Source organism: Cibotium barometz, chromosome 38 (genome assembly GCF_041138505.1).
Source record: "Cibotium barometz isolate CiBa-2024 chromosome 38, ASM4113850v1, whole genome shotgun sequence".
NCBI classification, from domain to species: domain Eukaryota; kingdom Viridiplantae; phylum Streptophyta; class Polypodiopsida; order Cyatheales; family Cibotiaceae; genus Cibotium; species Cibotium barometz.
Genome location: NC_141083.1, coordinates 34982143 through 34992687, shown reverse-complemented (window position 1 = coordinate 34992687; position 10545 = coordinate 34982143).

Genomic DNA, 10545 nt, shown 5'->3' with positions numbered 1-10545 from the left:
ATATCACCAAGCGTTCGCTCTCCTCCTAAAATACTCGCCATCGCTGAATGAAGAACAGCTGATGGCCAGGTTCATTCGGGGACTGAACGAACCTTTGAATATTTTGGTGAAGAACACCAAGCCAGTTTCCATGGCCGAAGCAGTGCGGATGGCGAAGGATTTCTCCAAGGCCTTTGATGTCAAGGTCCCACCAAAGCCAGCACCATCACCTTTCAAAAGGTTTTTAGTTCCTGAAGATGATTCCAGCCTTCCACTGCCTAAGAGATATCAGGGTCAAGCCCAGGATATGGGAAGTTTCAGAATGGAAGAAATGTCCTTTTCCCGAAACTCAATCCCCTGGAATTCAACTTTAGAGGTTCCACCCTTGAATAAGGGAGTGAAATGCTATAACTGTCAAGGATTTGGACATCGCAGTATGGATTGTTTAACTCCTTTTGGATCAAGGTTTTCAGGGCAGGGAAATCAGGGATCAAGATTCCAGACTCCAGCTCCTTCCTTCAAGAGTAATCAGGTTTCTATCCGCCAAAATCAGGGAAATCCCAGAGATAGACCCCCTAACCAACCCGCAGTTTCAAACCAAAGTAATGCAAGACCTCTGCCTCAGAATAGGGAAAGTCAAAGAGAGTTGTTCCCAATTCGGCCGTCCACTTCCAAGGCAGTAACATTGGAAGTGATTGAAGAAGAAGAAAATGAAAGAGATCATACTCCACCTGCGAGATGAGGACATCTCGCGTTTTTTAAGTGGGGTAGGATGTAAGATTCCTCCCCCAAGAAGAAAATGAAAGAGATCATACTCCACCTGCGAGATGAGGACATCTCGCGTTTTTTAAGTGGGATAGGATGTAAGATTCCTCCCCCAGCCCCTCAAGATGTCCAGTTTCTCTCCCTGTAATCAATCCCCTTTTCAGAATAATAATAGATCTTATTTCTCTTTGTTTTGGCATAGAGAGAGAAAATATTATAGAGAGAGGTAATTCAATTTCTAGATATCTTTGGATGGAAAAATATCCCTTCTTATTAAAATGATTTCCCGTGAAACAGAAATTCAAAAAGAACTTTCCAGTGTGCAATTGGAATAAATTGAAAATAGGTAAAAAGGACCTTAGCTTGAGGGTCCAGATTTTCTGAAAATTTTGGATTAAGGTTCCTATGGACCAATAAGATTTATCCAAATGTAGGGAGGAGATAAATTGAAGAATAAAAGAAAAATCTCCCAAAAATGAGTAAATACTCACATAAGATGAATAGTTGACTAAGGACAAGGTTTATTAGTTAAAAAAGAAGAGATATTTAGAGGAAATGATGCATTTTTGACACCTCAGTGTGGGGAATTCTCCTCATGAAGGAGGCGCCTATTTCACATATGTGGATGAGTTTTAAACTCACAAATAATGAGATATTTTCATCTCTCCTCTCTCCTGTTTCAACTAGATCCAAAAAGTAAGCTAAATCGAAAAGTGACCAAACTGATCTGGAAAATTCTAGAATCAGTTTGCTTGGTTAGAGGCTCACTTTTTCCTACAAATAAAAGCCTCCCTCCTTGTAAAAGGTTAATAGTGTTTATGCATTGTTACTCTACTCCTCCCGAGAGTCAAATACATTGAATTCACTTGATAATTCAATTGTTTTTTACTAAATCCTCTCCAAAAGAACTGGTGGCCACTCTTGCTGCAAACAAGAGTAGAACCCTCAATCCCTCAAGCCAAAGGAAAGCTTACAAACTCCATGTAAGCTTAATTCTTACTTATTGTGAATTTTAAATCTATGGTTTTCTTAAATTTTATGCTTTGAAAATGTTTGAATTAAAATCTAATGCTATGCCTTGATGGAAAGGCCACCCCCTTCTCTTCTTTACAATTCAACCCTTCTTAATCCTAGAAAGTTTAATTAAATGATTGATTAAACTCTTTTCATTGTTTACTCTCTTAATTTTGAAAAATGGAGTAGATTAGAGATATTAGAATTCAAATTGGATTAATTCAAGTCATAAATTGAATGTTAAAATTGAGAAATGGTCAGCCATACAAAGGAGGTTATGGCAAAATTTTCTTAAATTTTGTGGAACTAAAGTTTATCATTAGGTTATTCTAAAAGAGTAATTCCTTCCGTTTGTGCATTCTAAAAGATTTATTTTTATTTCAAAAGTGTCATTCCCACCATTAAAATTGAATTTATGCATAGGAAGATGCATAAAAGATTTATTTTTATTTCAAAAGTGTTATTCCCATTAAAATTGAATTTATGCATAGAAAGATACATAAAAGAATTATTTTTATTTCAAAAGTGTTATTCCCATTAAAATTGAATTTATGCATAAAAAGATGCATAAAAGAATTATTTTTATTTCAAAAATTTTATTCCCATTAAAATTGAATTTACGCATAGAAAGATGCATAAAAGATTTATTTATTTTTATTTCAAAAGAGTTATTCTCACATCAATTTTGATTTTATGCATAGAAAGATGCATAAAGGAATTTATTTTTATTTCAAATAAGTTATTCTCATTAATTTTGATTTTATGCATAGAAAGATGCATAAAGAAATTTATTTTTATTTCAAAAGAGTTATTCTCATTAATTTTGATTTTATGCATAGAAAGATGCATAAAAGAATTTATTTTGATATCAAAAGTTTCATTTTCATTAAAATTGAATTTATGCATAGAAAGATGCATAAAGAAATTTATTTTTATTCCAAAAGTTTTATTCTCATCAAATTTGATTTTATGCATAGAAAGATGCATAAAAGATTTATTTTTATTCCAAAAGTGTTATTCTCATCAAATTTGATTTTATGCATAGAAAGATGCATAAAAGATTTATTTTTATTCCAAAAGTGTTATTCTCATCAAATTTGATTTTATGCATAGAAAGATGCATAAAAGAATTATTTTTATTTCAAAAGTGTTATTCCCTTTAAAATTGAATTTATGCATAAAAAGATGCATAAAGGATTTATTTTTATTCCAAAAGTGTTAATTTCATTAAAATTGATTTTATGCATAGAAAGATGCATAAAGGATTTATTTTTATTTCAAAAGTGTTATTTTTCTTAAAATTGAATTTATGCATAAATAGATGCATAAAAGGATTTTGTTAAAAGTAGTTGATTTTATGCATAAATAGATGCGTAAAGAATCTTTATATCAAAAATTAGAATTCTCTTAAATTCTATGTTTAAATGAATGTGATGAGAATAGATGTGATGAGAATCAAGTAGATGTGAATGAATGGATGGATGGATGTGATATGAATAGAAGTGATGTGAATGTGATGTGGATAGATGTGATGAGATGTGATGAGAATCAAGTAGATGTGAATGAATGAATGGATGGATGTGATATGAATAGAAGTGATGTGAATGTGATGTGGATAGATGTGATGAGATGTGATGTGAATCAGATAAATGGGAATGGATGGATGGATGGATGTGATGTGAATAGAGGTGATGAGAATGTGATGTGAATCAGATAGATGGGAATGGATGGATGGATGGATGTGATGTGAATAGAGGTGATGAGAATGTGAGGTGGATAGATGTGATGAGACGTGATGTCATGTGAATCAGATAAATGTGAGGTGGATAGATGTGATGAGATGCGATGTGAATCAGATAAATGTGAATGAATGGATGAGATGTGATGTCATGTGAATCAGATAAATGTGAGGTGGATAGATGTGATGAGATGCAATGTGAATCAGATAAATGTGAATGAATGGATGAGATGTGATGTCATGTGAATCAGATAAATGTGAATGAATGGATGAGATGTGATGTCATGTGAATCAAATATATGAATGATATGGGATGTGAGTGACTGTATGTGATGATAATGAATGCGAATGTGTATGTGAGGAATGGAGTATGTAAAAGAATGGATAAGGATGTGTATGAGAAGAATGGATGTGAATGTGTATGTGAAGAATGGATGTGAATGAGTATGTGAAAGAATGGACGTGGATGTACATGTGAAAGAACGGATATAGATGTATATGTGAAAGAATAAGATGTGTATGTGAAAGAATAAGATGTGATGTGACATGAATATATGTGGATGTGAAGTGATAGATATGAATGTATGGATAGATATGAGTAGTCGTACATGTGAACAATTGGATGGATGTGGATATAGATATGAGTAGTCGTACATGTGAACGATTGGATGGATGTGGATGTATGTGAAAGAACGGATATAGATGTGTATGTGAAAGAATGTGATGTGATGTGACATGAATATATGTGGATGTGAAGTGATAGATATGAATGTATGGATAGATATGATAGTCGTACATGTGAACGATTGGATGGATGTGGATGAATGAGATGAGATGTGTATGAATGAGATATGATGTGGTGGATAGAAGTGATGTGAACGATTGGATGGATGTGTATGAATGAGATATGATGTGGATAGAAGTGATGTGATATAATGGTGATGAGAATTAATGTGATGGATATGAATGAATGTGAATGTGATGGATATGAATGAATGTGATGTGATGGGATGTGAATCGGGATAGATGTGAATGAATGAGATGTGAGGTAAAATGAATGGATGAATTGTGAGTGAATGTGATGTGGTCTGAATGGATGAGATGTGAATGAATGTGATGTGTGGAGATATGGATATGGGTAGATGCGAGTGGATGAGATCTGATGAGGATAAATTGATGAGATGTGGATATGGGTAGATGCGAGTGGATGAGATCTGATGCGGATAAATTGAGGAAAGATGTGATGAGATGAAAATGATGTGATTGGATGAGAATAGGAATACTTGTGAAATGGTTGTGGAATTAAATAATGTGGTTGATGTGGAACAATGTGGAAAGACGAGAGTTCGTTATAGAAATTATATTTATGACCTGTTTTTAAATGAATGTTTTATGTTAAGAATGCTGGGAAAGCATTTTGACCGTCTTGTGAATGAGATCGTGGGAGACCTAATCAATTAAGTTGCAACAGCAGGCTGATGGAGAGTCAATGGAGGACGTCTTGCGTAGCAAGGTTCGGCCGAGGTCTTGACCAGCCTTGGTTCCATGAAAATGGTGAGCTTCCGGTACGGTGGATGAGGGACCAAGGAAGCGGCCTATAAGTGAAGTGCTAGGTCACCTCCCCGAAGGATCCTAGAGGGTGCTGACCATACAGTGCTTGGGGGCTCTGGGTCACTGACGATACCCACACGTGCATCGTGTGGGTAATATTGGAACAAGGAGTAAGAGTTGTTTTCTGAATTCGGGCGGATCTGGTTGATTAACTTTGTTGGTCCTCAACGGATGAGTCCATGGCTATTTTATATGGATCCGTTGGTTGATCTTGTTGATCTTCAATAGAGTTTCCATTTTGATATGTGAATATATTACCGGTTACTACTATGAGCTAGGAACTATCGAAAAGGCCCGTGAGTGGACAGGTGGTGAGCGTTCTGGTTGCCAATGATGCCATAGGTACACCGATGAAGGAATGATTGGAAATAAGGATTTAATCGGATATTCTGAGGATTATGATCAGTGACTCAATGGTTTCATTAAATGATTATTTTTAAAGATAGCTGATTCTGTGAAAAAGGCAATTTCATATTGGGTGTGTAAGTGGTGTGACTAGTTTTAAGTTTGTATGAATATCCGGTTAGGGGGCCTGGGAACTCTTTTCCCTGGTACCCGGGACAAAACCTAACCAAATTCCTAATTGGATCCCATCACTACAGTGGTTGGGTGGTTGGCTAACCCATGGGACTGGATGGGGTTAGGATGGGCTGATGGATCCCTAAATTGAGACGACTCAATTCTGTTATAGTACGATAGATGAAGTAAATCCCGGACAAAAAATTATTCTATGGAAAAGAATCAACGGCTGTGCCTCTTAATGAGGAAAAAAGCGTTGGTCTCTATGATCCAAGTGCAATCTTTTCTGTGATCTGACTATGGGACTTACGGGTTCGGCTAGATCAGTTCTGTTAGTAGTTAAGGCTTTTGACTACATTAGAGAAAAGTTATCCTGGAGGAATCGCCCGTGCTTTCCGGGCAAGGGAAGTTTTTTCGGGTTCGGTTTTGGAAGAACCGATGGATTAGTCTCTGTCCGGATATCCGTGGGCGAGGCCTCGAGAATGGGACCCTGGCCGCGCATGAAGTGCTACTTTTGCTGCTAGCACCCCTGAATTCGTTGCGCGGTGGGGACAGGGACCTCACAACATCTGATCACAATGCTTATTCAATTTATGGACTATCACTTGTTGTTACATCATGGCCAAAGCATCTCAAGAAGGTTGTGTATGAATACCATCATCATTTTTTCCCATTTGATCATAAGAAGTTTGTTCCATCTACAAAAGGAGTTCCCCAACATCCTCTAAGAGTGTGGAGAGAATCATCCCATATGCCACTCTCAGGAATGACAAGGTAATCAATCTTATTTCACTTCCCATATTGAACAAAGCTAAGAATCAATCGTCTTCTAGGTCCGATGCACAATTAAAAATATAGCATCAAATATTTGGGACCACATAATTGGCAAGAGAGGTTCTTTAGTGGTTCGGGAGGACTTGAGATTGATTGAACGACTCCCCATGACTTAGCTAATAGCTCAAGAGAATGGAAAGGTAATTTTACCTAAAGTATCTTAAATCTTGACAAAGAAGGAGGAGAAGAGAGTAAAGGAGAAAATTGCCTCCTTTCGCATCCCTACTACAGGTGTGATGCATTCTTTAAAGAAGGGGGCATTCACAAAATCAAAGAAGAAAGGAGTAACTCAATTATATGGTCTAAAGACACATGATTAGCACAAGATGTTATAGGTATGTTCAATTTGCTTCTATAAGCTTTATGAGGGTCTTGCATTGTAATTACATAACATTGATTGAAATGTTTTGTGTTACTAAGTTCATTCTTCCCATAGGAATTAGCAGGTGTGCAGAGATCAAAAAGTGTGCGAGGCAGTGTACAAAATCGGGATAGTTGGTATGAAAAAATGAAATTCCAACATGGCTTTATTTAATTGTTGTGCTAGTTTGTAAGATTAGTTGTGCTAATTAAATGGAATGAACCTGGGTACATAAATTCCAAGGAGATCCATCCATCCACTATTGATGCAACTTGAGTAATGGCAGAGATATTGCACATAATTGAGGAAAACTTCCCAAGAACTATCCTCACTAGTCAATTACATCTTGTATAGTAGACTTGATAAATGGAGTCTTGATGTCCTTCCTTGAGTGTTTTGTGAAGACCTTGAAGGATTTTGTTAGGCAAAGAGCTAGGCCAAAAGGAAGCATGGAGAGGGCTGGTTAGTGCAAGAAGCATGTGTCCATATTTCAGAGTATCTCTCTCTCTCTCTCTCTCTCTCTCTCTCTCTCTCTCGTGGATCTTACAATGTCACGATTATGGAGTGATGAGGATAATGAGCGCATGGTGTCCGATGTACCACAAGGCAAAGGAAGAGAAAGGATAATGGACACATCAATGTTAAAGAAGGTGACTACATTTTGTATTCTCAATAGTGAAGTTATGAAGGGGTGGGTGGTAAGGTATGAAGACGTGAGAAGAAATAGACATGAGGAGAGAAAACATTTAGGATGTGTTCAAGACATTTGCCATTTCCTTTAAAGCTTACATCACTTCCAAAAGATTGTACCATTGATTGGCTTTATGAAGAAATGGGAAAGGCAAAAAAAGATGGAGAGGTGGTGATAGAAGAAGAATGGGAGTACATAAGAGGATGCGAGCCTCAAGTAAGTGTGTCTCTACTTTCTCTTTTTTTATCCAAGTAGAATCTTATAATATGGTTATTCATTATCATAAATATATTTCGTTTGGTGTAGGTGGCAGTATAAGGTATACAATACCATGTGGTCCAAACAAAGGCATTTCCGCACTCAATGCATAGATATAAAGAGAAATACTCACGATTGTGGGAATATGGCAAAGCTTTGAGCAAGAGAGTGGAGAAATGTTTAATTATTGTGGCATGATTCAAGAAATCCTAAAGGTTGGATTCATGACATTCCAAATTTTTATATTGGAGGTGAAGTGGTTCAAGGATGTGGTGTGTGGAGGCATTGAAGCAACTGTGAAAAGGCATCCAAATGGATTTGTGGAGATTGATTCCACAAAATTTTGGCAAACAAAGAGAGCCACATTTGTGGTACCTCACCGTTCTAACCACACAGGCTTTTACTATATCATCCTTATGCATGTTTAATTTACATTCTATGTGTTTCTTCTTTTACAAGGTTATGTTTCACGAGGATATATGATAAGAAATGGTGGTGTGTCATACAAGTCACTCTTTATTCAAAGAGTATTTTTTAATATAGGGATGTTGAAGAGCTCACGGGCAAAGTGAAAATCGAAAATAAACATGCGAGGGTCAAGTACAAGATGAAGAATGCGAGATACCACCAACTAATCAAGATGAAGGTGATCGAACCTATCCAAGGTTATAAGGAAGTAATTGAATCCGATCATAACGATGATGATGAATAATGATGTTGAGTCCACTAGTAGTGGGATAGATCTTTTTGTTGGTGCATGGGACATATGGATCTCGAGATAGACCAATTAGCATGTATGGATTTGATGGAAGATGGAGTTGATGTTGAGCCAAGCTCACCCTAATACATTAATCAATTTCTCAATTTGCTAGTCGTCATTAAGTCCATATTTGATTTATTATATTTTATGCTTTTTTCAATGATATTATATTACAAAAAAACCCAATCCTTTGATCTCAAGGGGATTTTAGATTTTTTTTCATAGTACGCAGCTACGCACGTGGCTTTAGCTACATGTATAGCCTTGAACAGCTATAGCCATGTGTATAGCTACGTACACCCTGTGCAGTTATGCCAGGTCCCCTATCCATGAGGATAGCTTGGATGTTACTAATGTTGGCTTTGTTGGTATGCTTGATTGAGCCTTGTCTTTCAAATTGAGTTGGTGTTATGGCATGCCACATGTGGGTATTATGGGATTGTGGTCTCTTTTGAGCCTTAGATTTTTTTGGGGGGGTTGCTTGGTGGTGCAAAGGAAGGGTGTTCGCAACTCTCTTTAGGGTTTAGCACCATGCATGGCTTTTTTATGATAGGAATAGAGATGGTAATGCCATTGCACATGGGTGAGGGGGGTTGCCTCTTGCTATCACATCGAGGTGGAAGCCATTGCTCTCAATTCTTCCTTAAACTTTGGGGGCATGACTATTGGTCTCCACTTCATCTTTGGTATGGCCTAATATGGCATCGAGACTTGTGGTATGGTTTTTCTTGACTTAGGAGCCCAAATATAGGGGTTCCCTTTATAGAACCCACAGCTTGTGCATACACGAGTAGTGGGCTTCCCAAGACCTCCCATGGAAGGCCAACATTTTCCTCCCACTGGGTTGCGGTTTGGGTGAAGTAGTTCCAGCAGAGAGGTAGAGCCTCTAAAATTGGCTCTTTTTATAGCCTCTTAAGAATGGTTATGGGTTCACGAAAGGCCTGTGGTACACTTTGGTTTCCTCACTAGTTTTATGCTTGGTTCTGGAATATTCTTAGGTAGGGTCAGTGGTTTATATTTGACCACTAACCCTTAGGTATGCTTTGGTTCCCTCACTAGTTTTATGCTTCGTTCTAGAATATTCTTAGGTAGCGTTAGTGGTTCACATTCTAGAATATTCTTAGGCAAGGTCAGTGGTTCATATTTGACCACTTGCTCAAGGAGAGTCTCTAATTATTCAACATCATATACCTTCCTTTTGTAAGCTCTTGGGCTTGTTTAATTCTCTCCTTCTCCAACAAAGGGTAGGGGTACTCTTTGAGTTTCTTTTGAATGTTAACGTAGATGGGATTCTTTTCTTTGGGAAGAGTGGGTTTGAGTAGGAGATCGCTCATGATATCTTTGTGAGAGAGGCAGCTTTGGAGCTCTTGATCAAACCACTTTCAATAGTCACAATAGTCTCTTTGAGGTCTTCTTCTTTTGGAACCCGGGTTCTAGTTCATTATCTTTCTTAAGAGCTATTATAGCCTTTGGGGCTTGCATCTCCCAACTCTTTTGCTACTTGCTTTTCAAAGTGGAAGATTTATACTTATTGGTAGCCCTTTCTGCTTATCTTCACTTAGAGCCTTATGATGCCATTAAGGGGGATTGTGCCTATGAATAAGTCCTCCTTTTTCATATAGTCCTAGCCATTTCATCAAACTGAACACCCACATTTTCTCTCCCTTATATTGCTTGAGATTATAGATTTACACAAGATGGGCTCCATCTGGCTTGAATGCTATAATGAATGTGTGTCTCAAAAGACCTCGTAAGTTGGCCTTTTCAAGTGGGTCTAGAGACCTAAACCACTGGACTGGTTTGCCTTTAAGGCAAAGTCCAAATGAATATATCTCTTAGTGGAATCATCAATCCTTCCCATGGCCTTATTTTCCCAATTAGAATTGAAAACTCCAGGTCCAAATGTGGCATTGCCTTTATTCTTAAAGAACAAAAATCATGCATTTTGGCTATAATTCCACTATTTTCTATAATTTTTACGACTAGATCAAGCATTACCTTTTTTTAATTGATTA